Source organism: Hyla sarda, chromosome 7 (genome assembly GCF_029499605.1).
Source record: "Hyla sarda isolate aHylSar1 chromosome 7, aHylSar1.hap1, whole genome shotgun sequence".
In the NCBI taxonomy this organism is placed as follows: domain Eukaryota; kingdom Metazoa; phylum Chordata; class Amphibia; order Anura; family Hylidae; genus Hyla; species Hyla sarda.
Window position 1 is genome coordinate 94,614,373 of NC_079195.1, and position 22,064 is coordinate 94,636,436.

General features: G+C 49.5%; 1 protein-coding gene across 9 annotated transcripts in view; it reads right to left on the reverse strand.

Moving 5' to 3' along the window:
• The window catches only part of LOC130282117 (neutral ceramidase-like), a 348,583-nt gene that overhangs the window by 184,883 nt on the left and 141,636 nt on the right, over positions 1 to 22,064 (reverse strand). For 5 of the 9 annotated variants that reach the window (XM_056530023.1, XM_056530032.1, XM_056530027.1 and 2 more), the window contains exon 4: positions 2,350 to 2,411. The exons of 1 other annotated variant lie outside the window; for it this stretch is intronic. The gene's annotated coding sequence lies outside the window, so the exon portion shown is untranslated. Of the gene's footprint in view, positions 1 to 2,349; positions 2,412 to 9,509; positions 9,572 to 22,064 lie in introns of those variants that run through there. 3 more of the 9 variants (XM_056530028.1, XM_056530026.1, XM_056530029.1) reach the window with 2 other exon arrangements.

A 22,064-nucleotide genomic window follows, 5' to 3' on the forward strand; every position in this document is an offset into this window, starting at 1 on the left:
TCCCTCTTATACAATGCTGATCCCCCCCCACCGCCCCCCCCCCAAATACACTGCTGTATCCCACCCCTGTCCCCTCCACTTTATACAATGCTGTTCCCCCCACCCAAGGGCCACATTAAGGCTGTCTGGAAGACGGAGCACTTCATTATGATGCCCCCCCCCTCGACAGTTCCCCCATATTAGGTGCAGTATAGTTCCCCCACATTAGGTTGTAGTTCCCCCAGATTAGGTGCAGTATAAGTCACCGCACATTAGGTTGGCAGTACAAGTCCCCGCACATTAGGTGTGCAGTACAGTTCCCCCACATTAGGTGTGCAATACAGTTCCCCCACATTAGGTGTGCAGTACAGTTCCCCAACACTAGGTGTAGTATAGTTCCCCCACATTAGGTGCAGTACAGTTAACCCACATTAGGTGTGCAGTACAGTTCCCCCACATTGTACATTGCGACTCTTTCCCCCTCTTTTTTTTTCTTTGCTTGGCAACTTTGGTAGGGGCGCCACGCAAATTTTTTGTCAGGGTTCTTATTCACAGGAATATTCTTATTAAGTGTTTTTCTAGTTTGATTGACCCTGATGGTCGCTTTGTGTGCCTTTATGGCGAATTTTACCATGTGCCTTTTATATTGGCTGCAATATATATCCCTCCCCCATATTCTAGTGATGTATTAAGGAGGGTGGTGTCCTTTGTCTCTTCCCTGCCAGATGTGCCCCTTCTTCTGGTAGGAGATTTAAATTATCTTTTGAATCCGTCCATAGATTAATTTGGGGGTAGAGGAGCCCCTATAGAGTCTTCTGTTACCGGTCTGACTAGATTTGTAGAGGAAGCTGGGTGGGTTGACTTATGGAGTCGGTGCAATCCTGCAGGTAGGCAGTATTCCTGCTACTCTAGTTCCCATGGTACTCTGTCACGTATTGATTTAGCGCTGGGTAATGAGCTGATCTTCCCATGGGTGGCGTTGGTGGAATATCTCCCCTGTCATTTATCAGATCATTCTCCTATTCATGTACACCTTAACTTCAGTTCTAGTCCTAGAGTTAGGGGGTCCTTGTGGCATTTTATTCCAATCTGGCTTCAGGTACCCACAATAGGCCACACCCTGGTAGCGGATATTGAATCTTTCCTGGAAATTAATTGTGACTCAGCTTCGCTGGGGGTAGTGTGGGATTCTCTGAAGGCTTTTGTTCCGGGTGTGTTTATTAGAGACATTACCACATGTAAATTGAAGAATCAAGGAATACAGGAGTTGTTGCAATGGCAGGTGCTTTTTGCTGAGAGGGAGTTCCTTGGGAGCCCGTCTGGTGCTGTTCAGGTTCGCTGGCAGTCTTTGAGTACTCTACTGGATGTACATCTACTGCACATGGCGGATAATAAAGGTTTTTTCAGCAGCAGCAATATTTTGAAAGTGGGGAAAGCACTGGCCGTTTACTGGCACGTATGATTCGGGTGCAGCAGGAGTCCATGGCCATTCTTTGTCTCTGCAATGGTGCTGGGTCTCTGGTGCAGGAAGATGCTAAAATTCTTGATGTGTTAGTCTCCTCTTATGAGGAGACGTATTCCTCCAAATAGTTTTATGATGATGTTACTGTGTATCAATTTGTTTCCTCTATCCCAGTGGCAGCCCTGTCGCAGACCCAGAGAGACTTCCTGAACATACTTTGAGAGAGTTGGAGGAGGCCCTGGGTAATTTGGTAAGATAAACGCATAGCTCTATATGCTGATGATATGCTTCTTTTCTTGGGTGATGTGGTCTTTGTGTCCTCCCCTTATTGGTTTACATATATTGATGTGTCTTTGCTCTGTGTCGGCCTAAATGTGTGGTGATTCTTTTGTTTCATGTTTTTTTTTTCTTATTTTCCTTCCCTTATAGCCCAGTATAATATTCTCCTACTCCTAATGTGTCTTTCAAGGCTTTTCTTTTCTTTTTTGGTGACTGCTACACGGGTTATAACATGGTGCTCTAGTTTATATTTGTCATAAGAACCTGGAGGGAGGTGTCATTCCTGGGGGTGGGGGGAAGGGATGGGGGGTTGTTTTGATTTGTTCATGTGTGTTTTTTATGTTTTGTCAAAAACTAAACAAAAACCTTAATAAATCTTTCTGAAAAAAAAAAAAAACTATATTGATAAAGGGGATTCCTACAAATAAAAAACAGGGACTAAGGACATAAATGTTCCTAATCTCTGTACCTGAGACAAGGTTGTGTTATATAAGAAGCTGTTCATAGATGATATACTTATTAACAACACATATATCTTCATGTATAAGGGAGAGACTATGACATCTCTACAGGTCTAGATTTTACATCTAGCCTGATTGTTATCAGTAATTAATATAAATATTAATTACCTGTCTCGTGGTTCCTTTCGTGCAGCTGACGAGGGTTCACCATCTCACCGGGCATCAGTCATCTGTAAAAAGACACCAGTATGATAACATGCTCCTTATACATGCTACAGACGCTAATATATATAACACTCTAGGGCCAGAACTACTTATCTCAGGGATTATGAAACCGCATAAGAAAAGGGAACAAAAAATAAATAAATAAAGGAATACATTGGGATCTAGATGATTTTTTCTAACTTAAAATATTTTGTACATTTTAAATATTTTTTATAAAATATTTTATCACATTTTTTTTATAATATATAAAACAGTTAATCATGTAATAGGAATGTATGCCCTTTAATTCTGAAAGGGGCGGTTGAATTATTTTATTAATTGTTTTACCCCTCTGTCTTGCTCTTTTATTCCCCTTGTCATCCTTGTCCACCCCTCACCCCTGTTAACCCCCGCCCCCCGTCTCCCATGTCCACCCCCCTTTCTCCCGAGTCCACCCTCTTGTCATCCCTGTCTACCTTGGCCAACCCTTTCCAACCCCTGTTATCTATGTTCACCATAGCCGTCCACCCCTCTGACAACCCCCATCCCCCCCCCCACGTCTACCTCTCTGTCACCCATGTCCATTCCCTATTGTCCCCTCTGTCACTCCTGTCCACCCCTCTTTTTATCCCCTTGTCACCCCTGTCCACCCCTCTAACCCCCGTGTCTCCCATGTACACCCTCCTGTCATCCATGTCCACCTTGGCCACCCCGCTGTCACCCATGTTCCCCCTCCCCCCATTCTTTACCCCACTGGCCACATCCTTGTCACCTATGTCCATCTGTTCTGTCCCTTTGTCACCCCTGTCCACCCCTCTGTCACCCCCTGTGCCCACCCGTCACCCATTTACACTCTTCTACACCCATGCTGATCCCCCCTCCCCCTAATACAATGCTGATTCCCCCATTCCCTTAATACAATGCTTTTTACCCATCCCCCTAATACAATACTGATCACCCCCTCCTCCTAATACAATGCTGACCGCCCTCCCCTTCCATCCCCCCAAAACACTGCTGTCATCCCCCCTAATATACTGCTGATCCCCCCTCCCATCCACCCTAATATACTGCTGATCCCCCCTCCCATCTCCCCAAATACAATGCTGATCCACCCCTCCCCCTAATACAATGCTAATCCCCCTGCCCCCTTCCCCAATACACTGCTGTATCCCACCCCTGTCCCCCTCCACTTAATACAATCATGTTCCCCCCAGGGCTAGATTAAGGCTTCCCCCACATTAGGTTGTAGTTCCCTCAGATTAGGTGCAGTATAAGTCCCCGCACATTAGGTTGGCAGTACAAGTCCCCGCACATTAGGTGTGCAGTACAGTTCCCCCTAATTAGGTGTGCACTACAGTTCCCCCACATTAGGTGTGCAGTACAGTTCCCCCACATTAGGTGTAGTATAGTTCCCCTACATTAGGTGGAGTACAGTTCCCCCACTTTAGATGTGCAGTAAAGTACCCCCACATTTGGTGTGCAATACAGTTCCCCACATTAGGTGCTTAGTACAGTTCCCCCACATTTGGTGTGCAATACAGTTCCCCCACATTAGGCGCTTAGTATAGTTCCCCCACATTAGGTGCAGTATAGTTCCCCCACATTAGGTGCAGTACAGTTCCCCCACATTAGGTGCAGTACAGTTCCCCCACATTAGGTACAGTACAGTTCCCCCACATTAGGTTGACAGTATAGTTCCCCACATTAGGTGCAGTATAGTTCCCCACATTAGGTTGGCAGCATAGTTCCCCACATTAGGTGCAGTATAGTTCCCCACATTAGGTGCAGTATAGTTCCCCACATAGGTGCAGTATAGTTCCCCACATTAGGTGCAGTATAGTCCCCCACATTAGGAGCAGTATAGTCCCCCACATTAGGTGCAGTACAGTTCCCCCACAGACATTCAGCCTTCAGCCATATACAGTGTATGGCTGGAGGCTTTATGCCTGTTTACTGCCCCACTTCACTATACCGACCACCACTCCGGGGTCACAATCTACTGCTATGGCCTATGGGCCAGAGCAGTAGGTCCCGGGACCGGAGGTGGGGTGGTCGGAACACTGAAGATGACGTGCCGCTGGTCACTTACCATGCGCGTTCGTCCTCCTCACTGCTCCGCTCTGTTACTATGGGCGCACGCACGGGACATCAGTGACGTCCCTGCGTGCGCTACCTCCCGGAGGCCCCTGCGTTTTTAAAGTTAATGCGGGGCTGCAGAGAGGTAACCGGGGCATCCTTGTGTCCCGAAAAGATTTTTCAGGACACAGGGATGTCCCTAATGTGACTGGTGCCCCCTGCGGGCACGGGGGCCGGAGCAGAAGCTCCATAAGCGCCAATGATGATCCGGCCCTGGCGGCCGCTGGAGGGCAAAAAAATGCAGCCACATCTCAAAGCGGCCCATCGGGAAATTTCCCGGTATCCCGGTAGGCCTGTCCGGCCCTGCCCCTATGTTACCCATGTACACTCCTCTACACCCCCAACACCCCTCTGTCACCCACATACACCCCTTTATCACCCATGTACACTCCTCTATACCCCTGATCCTACACTCGTCTACACTCCTGAGCTCTAATACAATGCTAACTCCCTAATCAAATACACTGCAGACCCCCCTCCCCCTAATATACTGCTAAATCCCCTCCCCCTAATACACTGCTATTCCCCTCCTCTCCCATCCCCCCTAATACACTGCTGTTCCCCTCCCCTCCTCCTAATGCTGACCCCCTTCCTCTCCCATCCCCCCTAATACACTGCTGATCCCCCTCCCATCCCCTAATACACTGCTGATCCCCCTCCCATCCCCCCTAATGCAATGCTTATCCACCCTCCCGCTAATACAATGCTGAGCCCCTCTCCCCCTAATACAATGCTGATCCCCCCTCCCCCTAATACAATGCTGACCCCCCTCCCCTTCTATCCCCCCAAAACACTGCTGCCATCTCCCCTAATACACTGCTGATCCCCCCTCCCACCCCCCCTAATACACTGCTGATCCCCCCTCCCATCTCCCCTATTACAATGCTGATCCATCCCTCCCCCTTATACAATGCTGATCCCCCCCCCCCACCGGCTCCCTCAAATACACTGCTGTATCCCACCCCTGTCCCCTCCACTTAATACAATGCTGTTCCCCCCACCCCAGGGCCACATTAAGGCTGTCTGGAAGACGGAGTACTTAATTATGATGCCCCCCCGCCAACAGTTCCCCCACATTAGGTGCAGTATAGTTCCCCCACATTAGGTTGTAGTTCCCCCAGATTACGTGCAGTATAAGTCCCCGCACATAAGGTTGGCAGTACAAGTCCCCGCACATTAGGTGTGCAGTACAGTTCCCCCACATTAGGTGTGCACTACAGTTCCCCCACATTAGGTGTAGTATAGTTCCCTCACATTAGGTGCAGTACAGTTCCCCCACATTAGATGTGCAGTAAAGTTCCCCCACATTTGGTGTGCAATACAGTTCCCCACATTAGGTGCTTAGTACAGTTCCCCCACATTTGGTGTGCAGTACAGTTCCCCCACATTAGGTGCTTAGTACAGTTCCCCCACATTAGGTGCAGTTTAGTTCCCCCACATTAGGTGCAGTACAGTTCCTCCACATTAGGTGCAGTACAGTTCCCCCACATTAGGTACAGTACAGTTCCCCCACATTAGGTTGACAGTATAGTTCCCCACATTAGGTGCAGTATAGTTCCCCACATTAGGTGCAGTATAGTTCCCCACATTAGGTGCAGTATAGTTCCCCCACATTAGGTGCAGTATAGTCCCCCACATTAGGGAAGTATAGTTCCCCACATTAGGTGCAGTACAGTTCCCCCACAGACATTCAGCCTTCAGCCATATACAGTGTATGGCTGGAGGCTGAATGCCTGTTTACTGCCCCACTTCAATATTCCGACCACCACTCCGGGGTCACAATCTACTGCTATGGCCTAAGGGCCATAGCAGTAGGTCCCGGGACCGGAGGTGGGGTGGTCGGAACACTGAAGATGACGTGACGCTGGTCACTTACCATGCGCGTTCGTCCTCCTCACTGCTCCGCTCTGTTACTATGGGCGCACGCACGGGACATCAGTGACGTCCCTGCGTGCGCTACCTCCCGGAGGCCCCTGCGTTTTTAAAGTTAATGCGGGGCTGCAGAGAGGTAACCGGGGCATCCTTGTGTCCCGAAAAGATTTTTCAGGACACAGGGATGTCCCTAATGTGACTGGTGCCCTCTGCGAGCACGGGGGCCGGAGCAGACGCTCCATAAGCGCCAATGATGATCCGGCCCTGGTGGCCGCTGGAGGTCAAAAAAATGCAGCCACATCTCAAAGCGGCCCATCGGGAAATTTCCCGGTATCCCGGTAGGCCAGTCCGGCCCTGCCCCTATGTTACCCATGTACACTCCTCTACACCCCCAACACCCCTCTGTCACCCACATACACCCCTTTATCACCCATGTACACTCCTCTATACCCCTGATCCTACACTCGTCTACACTCCTGAGCTCTAATACAATGCTAACTCCCTAATCAAATACACTGCACACCCCCCTATCCCTAATATACTGCTGATCCCTTCCCCCTAATACACTGCTATTCCCCTCCTCTCCCATCCCCAATACACTGCTGTTCCTCTCCCCTCCCCCTAATGCTGACCCCCTTCCTCTCCCATCCCCCCTAATACACTGCTGATCCCCCTCCCATCCCCCTAATACACTGCTGATCCCCCTCCCATCCCCCCTAATGCAATGCTGATCCACCCTCCCCCTAATACAATGCTGAGCCCCTCTCTCCCTAATACAATGCTGAGCCCCTCTCCCCCTAATACAATGCTAACCCCCCTCACCCTAATACAATGCTGACCCCCTCCCCTTCTATCCCCCCAAAACACTGCTGCCACCCCCCTAATACACTGCTGATCCCCCCTCCCATCCCCCTTAATACACTGCTGATCCCCCCTCCCATCTCCCCTATTACAATGCTGATCCACCCCTCCCCCTTATACAATGCTGATCCCCCCCTGGCCCCCCCAAATACACTGCTGTATCCCACCCCTGTCCCCTCCACTTAATACAATGCTGTTCCCCCCCACCCCAGGGCCACATTAAGGCTGTCTGGAAGACAGAGAACTTCATTATGATGCCCCCCCCCCCCCCCCGACAGTTCCCCCACATTAGGTGCAGTATAGTTCCCCCACATTAGGTTGTAGTTCCCCCAGATTAGGTGCAGTATAAGTCACCGCACATTAGGTTGGCAGTACAAGTCCCCGCACATTAGGTGTGTAGTACAGTTTCCCACATTAGGTGTGCAATACAGTTTTATTGCACACTTTATTATTAAGTGTTTTTCTAGTTTGATTGACCCTGATGGTCGCTTTGTGTGCCTTTATGGCGAATTTTACCATGTGCCTTTTATATTGGCTGCAATATATATATCCCTCCCCCATATTCTAGTGATGTATTAAGGAGGGTGGTGTCCTTTGTCTCTTCCCTGACAGATGTGCCCCTTCTTCTGGTAGGAGATTTAAATTATCTTTTGAATCCGTCCATAGATTAATTTGGGGGTAGAGGGGCCCCTATAGAGTCTTCTGTTACCGGTCTGACTAGGTTTGTAGAGGAAGCTGGGTGGGTTGACTTATGGAGTTGGTGCAATCCTGCAGGTAGGCAGTATTCCTGCGACTCTAGTTCCCATGGTACTCTGTCACGTATTGATTTAGTGCTGGGTAATGAGCTGATCTTCCCATGGGTGGCGTTGGTGGAATATCTCCCCTGTCATTTATCGGATCATTCTCCTATTCATGTACACCTTAACTTAAGTTCTAGTCCTAGAGTTAGGGGGTCCTTGTGGCATTTTATTCCAATCTGGCTTCAGGTACCTACAATAGGTCACACCCTGGTAGCGGATATTGAATCTTTCCTGGAAATTAATTGTGGCTCAGCTTTGTTGGGGGTAGTGTGGGATTCTCTGAAGGCTTTTGTCCCGGGTGTGTTTATTAGAGACATTACCACATGTAAATTGAAGAATCAAGGAATACAGGAGTTGTTGCAATGGCAGGTGCTTTTTGCTGAGAGGGAGTTCCTTGGGAGCCTGTCTGGTGCTGTTCAGGTTCGCTGGCAGTCTTTGAGCACTCTACTGTATGTACATCTACTGCACATGGCGGATAATAAAGGTTTTTTCAGCAGCAGCAATATTTTGAAAGTGGGGAAAGCACTGGCCGTTTACTGGCACGTATGATTCGGGTGCAGCAGGAGTCCATGGCCATTCTTTGTCTCTGCAATGGTGCTGGGTCTCTGGTGCAGGAAGATGCTAAAATTCTTGATGTGTTAGTCTCCTCTTATGAGGAGACGTATTCCTCCAAATAGTTTTATGATGATGTTACTGTGTATCAATTTGTTTCCTCTATCCCAGTGGCAGCCCTGTCGCAGACCCAGAGAGACTTCCTGAACATACTTTGAGAGAGTTGGAGGATGCCCTGGGTAATTTGGTAAGATAAACGCATAGCTCTATATGCTGATGATATGCTTCTTTTCTTGGGTGATGTGGTCTTTGTGTCCTCCCTTTATTGGTTTACATATATTGATGTGTCTTTGCTCTGTGTCGGCCTAAATGTGTGGTGATTCTTTTGTTTCATGTTTTTTTTTCTTATTTTCCTTCCCTTATAGCCCAGTATAATATTCTCCTACTCCTAATGTGTCTTCCAAGGCTTTTCTTTTCTTTTTTGGTGACTGCTACACGGGTTATAACATGGTGCTCTAGTTTATATTTGCCATAAGAACCTGGAGGGAGGTGTCATTCCTGGGGGTGGGGGGAAGGGATGGGGGGTTGTTTTGATTTGTTCATGTGTGTTTTTTATGTTTTGTCAAAAACTAAACAAAAACCTTAATAAATCTTTCTGATAAAAAAAAAACTATATTGATAAAGGGGATTCCTACAAATAAAAAACAGGGACTAAGGATCATAAATGTTCCTAATCTCTGTACCTGAGACAAGGTTGTGTTATATAAGAAGCTGTTCATAGATGATATACTTATTAACAACACATATATCTTCATGTATAAGGGAGAGACTATGACATCTCTACAGGTCTAGATTTTACATCTAGCCTGATTGTTATCAGTAATTAATATAAATATTAATTACCTGTCTCGTGGTTCCTTTCGTGCAGCTGACGAGGGTTCACCTTCTCACCGGGCATCAGTCATCTGTAAAAAGACACCAGTATGATAACATGCTCCTTATACATGCTACAGACGCTAATATATATAACACTCTAGGGCCAGAACTACTTATCTCAGGGATTATGAAACCGCATAAGAAAAGGGAACAAAAAATAAATAAATAAAGGAATACATAGGGATCTAAATGATTTTTTCTAACTTAAAATATTTTGTACATTTTAAATATTTTTTATAAAATATTTTATCACATTTTTTTTATAATATATAAAACAGTTAATCATGTAATAGGAATGTATGCCCTTTAATTTTGAAAGGGGCGGTTGAATTATTTTATTAATTGTTTTACCCCTCTGCCCTCCTCTTTTATTCCCCTTGTCATCCTTGTCCACCCCTCACCCCTGTTAACCCCCGCCCCCCCATGTCCACCCCCCTTTCTCCCGAGTCCACCCTCTTGTCATCCCTGTCTACCTTGGCCAACCCTTTCCAACACCTGTTATCTATGTTCACCATATCCGTCCACCCCTCTGACAACCCCCAACCCCCCCCCCCACGTCTACCTCTCTGTCACCCATGCCCACGTCTACCTCTCTCTCACCCATGTCCATTCCCTATTGTCCCCTCTGTCCCTTTGTCACTCCTGTCCACCCTCTTTTACCCCCTTGTCACCCCTGTCCACCCCTCTAACCCCCTTGTCTCCCATGTACACCCTCCTGTCATCCATGTCCACCTTGGCCACCCCGCTGTCACCCATGTTCCCCCTCCCCCCATTCTTTACCCCACTGGCCACATCCTTGTCACCTATGTCCATCTGTTCTGTCCCTTTGTCACCCCTGTCCACCCCTCTGTCACCCCCTGTGCCCACCCGTCACCCATTTACACTCTTCTACACCCATGCTGATCCCCCCTCCCCCTAATACAATGCTGATTCCCCCATTCCCTTAATACAATGCTTTTTACCCATCCCCCTAATACAATACTGATCACCCCCTCCTCCTAATACAATGCTGACCGCCCTCCCCTTCCATCCCCCCAAAACACTGCTGCCATCCCCCCTAATATACTGCTGATCCCCCCTCCCATCCACCCTAATATACTGCTGATCCCCCCTCCCATCTCCCCAAATACAATGCTGATCCACCCCTCCCCCTAATACAATGCTAATCCCCCCTGCCCCCTCCCCCAATACACTGCTGTATCCCACCCCTGTCCCCCTCCACTTAATACAATCCTGTTCCCCCCAGGGCTAGATTAAGGCTTCCCCCACATTAGGTTGTAGTTCCCCCAGATTAGGTGCAGTATAAGTCCCCGCACATTAGGTTGGCAGTACAAGTCCCCGCACATTAGGTGTGCAGTACAGTTCCCTCACATTAGGTGTGCACTACAGTTCCCCCACATTAGGTGTGCAGTACAGTTCCCCCACATTAGGTGTAGTATAGTTCCCCTACATTAGGTGCAGTAAAGTTCCCCCACATTTGGTGTGCAATACAGTTCCCCCACATTAGGTGCTTAGTACAGTTCCCCTACATTTGGTGTGCAATACAGTTCCCCCACATTAGGTGTGCAGTACAGTTCCCCCACATTAGGTGTAGTATAGTTCCCCTACATTAGGTGCAGTACAGTTCCCCCACATTAGATGTGCAGTAAAGTTCCCCCACATTTGGTGTGCAATACAGTTCCCCCACATTAGGTGCTTAGTACAGTTCCCCCACATTTGGTGTGCAATACAGTTCCCCCACATTAGGTGCTTAGTACAGTTCCCCCACATTAGGTGCAGTATAGTTCCCCCACATTAGGTGCAGTACAGTTCCCCCACATTAGGTGCAGTACAGTTCCCCCACATTAGGTACAGTACAGTTCCCCCACATTAGGTTGACAGTATAGTTCCCCACATTAGGTGCAGTATAGTTCCCCACATTAGGTTGGCAGTATAGTTCCCCCACATTAGGTGCAGTACAGTTCCCCCACATTAGGTGCAGTACAGTTCCCCCACATTAGGTACAGTACAGTTCCCCCACATTAGGTTGACAGTATAGTTCCCCACATTAGGTGCAGTATAGTTCCCCACATTAGGTTGGCAGTATAGTTCCCCACATTAGGTGCAGTATAGTTCCCCACATTAGGTGCAGTATAGTTCCCCACATAGGTGCAGTATAGTTCCCCACATTAGGTGCAGTATAGTCCCCCACATTAGGAGCAGTATAGTCCCCCACATTAGGTGCAGTACAGTTCCCCCACAGACATTCAGCCTTCAGCCATATACAGTGTATGGCTGGAGGCTTTATGCCTGTTTACTGCCCCACTTCACTATACCGACCACCACTCCGGGGTCACAATCTACTGCTATGGCCTATGGGCCAGAGCAGTAGGTCCCGGGACCGGAGGTGGGGTGGTCGGAACACTGAAGATGACGTGCCGCTGGTCACTTACCATGCACGTTCGTCCTCCTCACTGCTCCGCTCTGTTACTATGGGCGCACGCACGGGACATCAGTGACGTCCCTGCGTGCGCTACCTCCCGGAGGCCCCTGCGTTTTTAAAGTTAATGTGGGGCCGCAGAGAGGTAACCGGGGCATCCTTGTGTCCCGAAAAGATTTTTCAGGACACAGGGATGTCCCTAATGTGACTGGTGCCCCTGCGGGCACGGGGGCCGGAGCAGACGCTCCATAAGCGCCAATGATGATCCGGCCCTGGCGGCCGCTGGAGGACAAAAAAATGCAGCCACATCTCAAAGCGGCCCATCGGGAAATTTCCAGGTATCCCGGTAGGCCTGTCCGGCCCTGCCCCTATGTTACCCATGTACACTCCTCTACACCCCCAACTGCTGATCCCCTCCCCCTAATACACTGCTATTCCCCTCCTCTCCCATCCCCTCTAATACACTGCTGTTCCCCTCCCCTCCTCCTAATGCTGACCCCCTTCCTCTCCCATCCCCCCTAATACACTGCTGATCCCCCTCCCATCCCCCTAATACACTGCTGATCCCCCTCCCATCCCCCCTAATGCAATGCTTATCCACCCTCCCGCTAATACAATGCTGAGCCCCTCTCCCCCTAATACAATGCTGATCCCCCCTCCCCCTAATACAATGCTGACCCCCCCTCCCCTTCTATCCCCCCAAAACACTGCTGCCATCCCCCCTAATACACTGCTGATCCCCCCTCCCACCCCCCCTAATACACTGCTGATCCCCCCTCCCATCTCCCCTATTACAATGCTGATCCACCCCTCCCCCTTATACAATGCTGATCCCCCCCCCGGCTCCCTCAAATACACTGCTGTATCCCACCCCTGTCCCCTCCACTTAATACAATGCTGTTCCCCCCACCCCAGGGCCACATTAAGGCTGTCTGGAAGACGGAGTACTTAATTATGATGCCCCCCCCCCCCGGACAGTTCCCCCACATTAGGTGCAGTATAGTTCCCCCACATTAGGTTGTAGTTCCCCCAGCTTACGTGCAGTATAAGTCCCCGCACATAAGGTTGGCAGTAAGTGTCCCCGCACATTAGGTGTGTAGTACAGTTCCCCCACGTTAGGTGTGCACTACAGTTCCCCCACATTAGGTGTAGTATAGTTCCCTCACATTAGGTGCAGTACAGTTCCCCCACATTAGATGTGCAGTAAAGTTCCCCCACATTTGGTGTGCAATACAGTTCCTCACATTAGGTGCTTAGTACAGTTCCCCCACATTTGGTGTGCAGTACAGTTCCCCCACATTAGGTGCTTAGTACAGTTCCCCCACATTAGGTGCAGTTTAGTTCCCCCACATTAGGTGCAGTACAGTTCCTCCACATTAGGTGCAGTACAGTTCCCCCACATTAGGTACAGTACAGTTCCCCCACATTAGGTTGACAGTATAGTTCCCCACATTAGGTGCAGTATAGTTCCCCACATTAGGTTGGCAGTATAGTTCCCCACATTAGGTGCAGTATAGTTCCCCACATTAGGTGCAGTATAGTTCCCCCACATTAGGTGCAGTATAGTCCCCCACATTAGGGAAGTATAGTCCCCCACATTAGGTGCAGTACAGTTCCCCCACAGACATTCAGCCTTCAGCCATATACAGTGTATGGCTGGAGGCTGAATGCCTGTTTACTGCCCCACTTCAGTATTCCGACAACCACTCCGGCGTCACAATCTACTGCTATGGCCTAAGGGCCATAGCAGTAGGTCCCGGGACCGGAGGTGGGGTGGTCGGAACACTGAAGATGACGTGCCGCTGGTCACTTACCATGCACGTTCATCCTCCTCACTGCTCCGCTCTGTTACTATGGGCGCACGCACGGGACATCAGTGACGTCCCTGCGTGCGCTACCTCCCCGAGGCCCCTGCGTTTTTAAAGTTAATGCGGGGCTGCAGAGAGGTAACCGGGGCATCCTTGTGTTCCGAAAAGATTTTTCAGGACACAGGGATGTCCCTAATGTGACTGGTGCCCTCTGCGGGCACGGGGGCCAGAGCAGACGCTCCATAAGCGCCAATGATGATCCGGCCCTGGTGGCCGCTGGAGGGCAAAAAAATGCAGCCACATCTCAAAGCGGCCCATCGGGAAATTTCCCGGTATCCCGTTAGGCCTGTCCGGCCCTGCCCCTATGTTACCCATGTACACTCCTCTACACCCCCAACACCCCTCTGTCACCCACATACACCCCTTTATCATCCATGTACACTCCTCTATACCCCTGATCCTACACTCGTCTACACTCCTGAGTTTTAATACAATGCTAACTCCCTAATCAAATACACTGCAGACCCCCCTATCCCTAATATACTGCTGATCCCCTCCCCCTAATACACTGCTATTCCCCTCCTCTCCCATCCCCAATACACTGCTGTTCCTCTCCCCTCCCCCTAATGCTGACCCCCTTCCTCTCCCATCCCCCCTAATACACTGCTGATCCCCCTCCCATCCCCCTAATACACTGCTGATCCCCCTCCCATCCCCCCTAATGCAATGCTGATCCACCCTCCCCCTAATACAATGCTGAGCCCCTCTCCCCCTAATACAATGCTGAGCCCCTCTCCCCCTAATACAATGCTAATCCCCCTCCCCCTAATACAATGCTGACCCCCCTCCCCTTCTATCCCCCCAAAACACTGCTGCCACCCCCCCCTAATACACTGCTGATCCCCCCTCCCATCCCCCTTAATACACTGCTGATCCCCCCTCCCATCTCCCCTATTACAATGCTGATCCACCCCTCCCCCTTATACAATGCTGATCCCCCCCCAGCCCCCCCAAATACACTGCTGTATCCCACCCCTGTCCCCTCCACTTAATACAATGCTGTTCCCCCCCACCCCAGGGCCACATTAAGGCTGTCTGGAAGACGGAGAACTTCATTATGATGCCCCCCCCGACAGTTCCCCCACATTAGGTGCAGCATAGTTCCCCCACATTAGGTTGTAGTTCCCCCAGATTAGGTGCAGTATAAATCACCGCACATTAGGTTGGCAGTACAAGACCCCGCACATTAGGTGTGTAGTACAGTTCCCCACATTAGGTGTGCAATACAGTTTTATTGCACACTTTATTATTAAGTGTTTTTCTAGTTTGATTGACCCTGATGGTCGCTTTGTGTGCCTTTATGGCGAATTTTACCATGTGCCTTTTATATTGGCTGCAATATATATCCCTACCCCATATTCTAGTGATGTAGTAAGGAGGGTGGTGTCCTTTGTCTCTTCCCTGCCAGATGTGCCCCTTCTTCTGGTAGGAGATTTAAATGATCTTTTGAATCCGTCCATAGATTAATTTGGGGGTAGAGGGGCCCCTATAGAGTCTTCTGTTACCGGTCTGACTAGGTTTGTAGAGGAAGCTGGGTGGGTTGACTTATGGAGTTGGTGCAATCCTGCAGGTAGGCAGTATTCCTGCGACTCTAGTTCCCATGGTACTCTGTCACGTATTGATTTAGTGCTGGGTAATGAGCTGATCTTCCCATGGGTGGCGTTGGTGGAATATCTCCCCTGTCATTTATCGGATCATTCTCCTATTCATGTACACCTTAACTTAAGTTCTAGTCCTAGAGTTAGGGGGTCCTTGTGGCATTTTATTCCAATCTGGCTTCAGGTACCTACAATAGGTCACACCCTGGTAGCGGATATTGAATCTTTCCTGGAAATTAATTGTGGCTCAGCTTTGTTGGGGGTAGTGTGGGATTCTCTGAAGGCTTTTGTCCCGGGTGTGTTTATTAGAGACATTACCACATGTAAATTGAAGAATCAAGGAATACAGGAGTTGTTGCAATGGCAGGTGCTTTTTGCTGAGAGGGAGTTCCTTGGGAGCCTGTCTGGTGCTGTTCAGGTTCGCTGGCAGTCTTTGAGCACTCTACTGTATGTACATCTACTGCACATGGCGGATAATAAAGGTTTTTTCAGCAGCAGCAATATTTTGAAAGTGGGGAAAGCACTGGCCGTTTACTGGCACGTATGATTCGGGTGCAGCAGGAGTTCATGGCCATTCTTTGTCTCTGCAATGGTGCTGGGTCTCTGGTGCAGGAAGATGCTAAAATTCTTGATGTGTTAGTCTCCTCTTATGCAGAGACGTATTCCTCCAAATAGTTTTATGATGATGTTACTGTGTATCAATTTGTTTCCTCTATCCCAGTGGCAGCCCTGTCGCAGACCCAGAGAGACTTCCTGAACATACTTTGAGAGAGTTGGAGGAGGCCCTGGGTAATTTGGTAAGATAAACGCATAGCTCTATATGCTGATGATATGCTTCTTTTCTTGGGTGATGTGGTCTTTGTGTCCTCCCTTTATTGGTTTACATATATTGATGTGTCTTTGCTCTGTGTCGGCCTAAATGTGTGGTGATTCTTTTGTTTCATGTTTTTTTTTTCTTATTTTCCTTCCCTTATAGCCCAGTATAATATTCTCCTACTCCTAATGTGTCTTCCAAGGCTTTTCTTTTCTTTTTTGGTGACTGCTACACGGGTTATAACATGGTGCTCTAGTTTATATTTGCCATAAGAACCTGGAGGGAGGTGTCATTCCTGGGGGTGGGGGGAAGGGATGGGGGGTTGTTTTGATTTGTTCATGTGTGTTTTTTATGTTTTGTCAAAAACTAAACAAAAACCTTAATAAATCTTTCTGATAAAAAAAAAACTATATTGATAAAGGGGATTCCTACAAATAAAAAACAGGGACTAAGGATCATAAATGTTCCTAATCTCTGTACCTGAGACAAGGTTGTGTTATATAAGAAGCTGTTCATAGATGATATACTTATTAACAACACATATATCTTCATGTATAAGGGAGAGACTATGACATCTCTACAGGTCTAGATTTTACATCTAGCCTGATTGTTATCAGTAATTAATATAAATATTAATTACCTGTCTCGTGGTTCCTTTCGTGCAGCTGACGAGGGTTCACCTTCTCACCGGGCATCAGTCATCTGTAAAAAGACACCAGTATGATAACATGCTCCTTATACATGCTACAGACGCTAATATATATAACACTCTAGGGCCAGAACTACTTATCTCAGGGATTATGAAACCGCATAAGAAAAGGGAACAAAAAATAAATAAATAAAGGAATACATAGGGATCTAAATGATTTTTTCTAACTTAAAATATTTTGTACATTTTAAATATTTTTTATAAAATATTTTATCACATTTTTTTTATAATATATAAAACAGTTAATCATGTAATAGGAATGTATGCCCTTTAATTTTGAAAGGGGCGGTTGAATTATTTTATTAATTGTTTTACCCCTCTGCCCTCCTCTTTTATTCCCCTTGTCATCCTTGTCCACCCCTCACCCCTGTTAACCCCCGCCCCCCCATGTCCACCCCCCTTTCTCCCGAGTCCACCCTCTTGTCATCCCTGTCTACCTTGGCCAACCCTTTCCAACACCTGTTATCTATGTTCACCATATCCGTCCACCCCTCTGACAACCCCCAACCCCCCCCCACGTCTACCTCTCTGTCACCCATGCCCACGTCTACCTCTCTGTCACCCATGTCCATTCCCTATTGTCCCCTCTGTCCCTTTGTCACTCCTGTCCACCCTCTTTTACCCCCTTGTCACCCCTGTCCACCCCTCTAACCCCCTTGTCTCCCATGTACACCCTCCTGTCATCCATGTCCACCTTGGCCACCCCGCTGTCACCCATGTTCCCCCTCCCCCCATTCTTTACCCCACTGGCCACATCCTTGTCACCTATGTCCATCTGTTCTGTCCCTTTGTCACCCCTGTCCACCCCTCTGTCACCCCCTGTGCCCACCCGTCACCCATTTACACTCTTCTACACCCATGCTGATCCCCCCTCCCCCTAATACAATGCTGATTCCCCCATTCCCTTAATACAATGCTTTTTACCCATCCCCCTAATACAATACTGATCACCCCCTCCTCCTAATACAATGCTGACCGCCCTCCCCTTCCATCCCCCCAAAACACTGCTGCCATCCCCCCTAATATACTGCTGATCCCCCCTCCCATCCACCCTAATATACTGCTGATCCCCCCTCCCATCTCCCCAAATACAATGCTGATCCACCCCTCCCCCTAATACAATGCTAATCCCCCCTGCCCCCTCCCCCAATACACTGCTGTATCCCACCCCTGTCCCCCTCCACTTAATACAATCCTGTTCCCCCCAGGGCTAGATTAAGGCTTCCCCCACATTAGGTTGTAGTTCCCCCAGATTAGGTGCAGTATAAGTCCCCGCACATTAGGTTGGCAGTACAAGTCCCCGCACATTAGGTGTGCAGTACAGTTCCCTCACATTAGGTGTGCACTACAGTTCCCCCACATTAGGTGTGCAGTACAGTTCCCCCACATTAGGTGTAGTATAGTTCCCCTACATTAGGTGCAGTAAAGTTCCCCCACATTTGGTGTGCAATACAGTTCCCCCACATTAGGTGCTTAGTACAGTTCCCCTACATTTGGTGTGCAATACAGTTCCCCCACATTAGGTGTGCAGTACAGTTCCCCCACATTAGGTGTAGTATAGTTCCCCTACATTAGGTGCAGTACAGTTCCCCCACATTAGATGTGCAGTAAAGTTCCCCCACATTTGGTGTGCAATACAGTTCCCCCACATTAGGTGCTTAGTACAGTTCCCCCACATTTGGTGTGCAATACAGTTCCCCCACATTAGGTGCTTAGTACAGTTCCCCCACATTAGGTGCAGTATAGTTCCCCCACATTAGGTGCAGTACAGTTCCCCCACATTAGGTGCAGTACAGTTCCCCCACATTAGGTACAGTACAGTTCCCCCACATTAGGTTGACAGTATAGTTCCCCACATTAGGTGCAGTATAGTTCCCCACATTAGGTTGGCAGTATAGTTCCCCCACATTAGGTGCAGTACAGTTCCCCCACATTAGGTGCAGTACAGTTCCCCCACATTAGGTACAGTACAGTTCCCCCACATTAGGTTGACAGTATAGTTCCCCACATTAGGTGCAGTATAGTTCCCCACATTAGGTTGGCAGTATAGTTCCCCACATTAGGTGCAGTATAGTTCCCCACATTAGGTGCAGTATAGTTCCCCACATAGGTGCAGTATAGTTCCCCACATTAGGTGCAGTATAGTCCCCCACATTAGGAGCAGTATAGTCCCCCACATTAGGTGCAGTACAGTTCCCCCACAGACATTCAGCCTTCAGCCATATACAGTGTATGGCTGGAGGCTTTATGCCTGTTTACTGCCCCACTTCACTATACCGACCACCACTCCGGGGTCACAATCTACTGCTATGGCCTATGGGCCAGAGCAGTAGGTCCCGGGACCGGAGGTGGGGTGGTCGGAACACTGAAGATGACGTGCCGCTGGTCACTTACCATGCACGTTTGTCCTCCTCACTGCTCCGCTCTGTTACTATGGGCGCACGCACGGGACATCAGTGACGTCCCTGCATGCGCTACCTCCCGGAGGCCCCTGCGTTTTTAAAGTTAATGTGGGGCCGCAGAGAGGTAACCGGGGCATCCTTGTGTCCCGAAAAGATTTTTCAGGACACAGGGATGTCCCTAATGTGACTGGTGCCCCCTGCGGGCACGGGGGCCGGAGCAGACGCTCCATAAGCGCCAATGATGATCCGGCCCTGGCGGCCGCTGGAGGACAAAAAAATGCAGCCACATCTCAAAGCGGCCCATCGGGAAATTTCCAGGTATCCCGGTAGGCCTGTCCGGCCCTGCCCCTATGTTACCCATGTACACTCCTCTACACCCCCAACTGCTGATCCCCTCCCCCTAATACACTGCTATTCCCCTCCTCTCCCATCCCCCTAATACACTGCTGTTCCCCTCCCCTCCTCCTAATGCTGACCCCCTTCCTCTCCCATCCCCCCTAATACACTGCTGATCCCCCTCCCATCCCCCTAATACACTGCTGATCCCCCTCCCATCCCCCCTAATGCAATGCTTATCCACCCTCCCGCTAATACAATGCTGAGCCCCTCTCCCCCTAATACAATGCTGATCCCCCCTCCCCCTAATACAATGCTGACCCCCCTCCCCTTCTATCCCCCAAAACACTGCTGCCATCCCCCCTAATACACTGCTGATCCCCCCTCCCACCCCCCCTAATACACTGCTGATCCCCCCTCCCATCTCCCCTATTACAATGCTGATCCACCCCTCCCCCTTATACAATGCTGATTCCCCCCCCCCCCCCGGCTCCCTCAAATACACTGCTGTATCCCACCCCTGTCCCCTCCACTTAATATAATGCTGTTCCCCCCACCCCAGGGCCACATTAAGGCTGTCTGGAAGACGGAGTACTTAATTATGATGCCCCCCCCCCCCGACAGTTCCCCCACATTAGGTGCAGTATAGTTCCCCCACATTAGGTTGTAGTTCCCCCAGATTACGTGCAGTATAAGTCCCCGCACATAAGGTTGGCAGTACAAGTCCCCGCACATTAGGTGTGCAGTACAGTTCCCCCACATTAGGTGTGCACTACAGTTCCCCCACATTAGGTGTAGTATAGTTCCCTCACATTAGGTGCAGTACAGTTCGCCCACATTAGATGTGCAGTAAAGTTCCCCCACATTTGGTGTGCAATACAGTTCCCCACATTAGGTGCTTAGTACCGTTCCCCCACGTTTGGTGTGCAGTACAGTTCCCCCACATTAGGTGCATAGTACAGTTCCCCCACATTAGGTGCAGTTTAGTTCCCCCACATTAGGTGCAGTACAGTTCCTCCACATTAGGTGCAGTACAGTTCCCCTACATTAGGTACAGTACAGTTCCCCCACATTAGGTACAGTACAGTTCCCCCACATTAGGTTGACAGTATAGTTCCCCACATTAGGTGCAGTATAGTTCCCCACATTAGGTTGGCAGTATAGTTCCCCACATTAGGTGCAGTATAGTTCCCCACATTAGGTGCAGTATAGTTCCCCCACATTAGGTGCAGTATAGTCCCCCACATTAGGGAAGTATAGTCCCCCACATTAGGTGCAGTACAGTTCCCCCACAGACATTCAGCCTTCAGCCATATACAGTGTATGGCTGGAGGCTGAATGCCTGTTTACTGCCCCACTTCAGTATTCCGACCACCACTCCGGCGTCACAATCTACTGCTATGGCCTAAGGGCCATAGCAGTAGGTCCCGGGACCGGAGGTGGGGTGGTCGGAACACTGAAGATGACGTGCCGCTGGTCACTTACCATGCACGTTCGTCCTCCTCACTGCTCCGCTCTGTTACTATGGGCGCACGCACGGGACATCAGTGACGTCCCTGCGTGCGCTACCTCCCCGAGGCCCCTGCGTTTTTAAAGTTAATGCGGGGCTGCAGAGAGGTAACCGGGGCATCCTTGTGTCCCGAAAAGATTTTTCAGGACACAGGGATGTCCCTAATGTGACTGGTGCCCTCTGCGGGCACGGGGGCCGGAACAGACGCTCCATAAGCGCCAATGATGATCCGGCCCTGGTGGCCGCTGGAGGGCAAAAAAATGCAGCCACATCTCAAAGCGGCCCATCGGGAAATTTCCCGGTATCCCGTTAGGCCTGTCCGGCCCTGCCCCTATGTTACCCATGTACACTCCTCTACACCCCCAACACCCCTCTGTCACCCACATACACCCCTTTATCATCCATGTACACTCCTCTATACCCCTGATCCTACACTCGTCTACACTCCTGAGTTTTAATACAATGCTAACTCACTATTCAAATACACTGCAGACCCCCCTATCCCTAATATACTGCTGATCCCCTCCCCCTAATACACTGCTATTCCCCTCCTCTCCCATCCCCAATACACTGCTGTTCCTCTCCCCTCCCCCTAATGCTGACCCCTTCCTCTCCCATCCCCCCTAATACACTGCTGATCCCCCTCCCATCCCCCTAATACACTGCTGATCCCCCTCCCATCCCCCCTAATGCAATGCTGATCCACCCTCCCCCTAATACAATGCTGAGCCCCTCTCCCCCTAATACAATGCTGAGCCCCTCTCCCCCTAATACAATGCTAATCCCCCTCCCCCTAATACAATGCTGACCCCCCTCCCCTTCTATCCCCCCAAAACACTGCTGCCACCCCCCCTAATACACTGCTG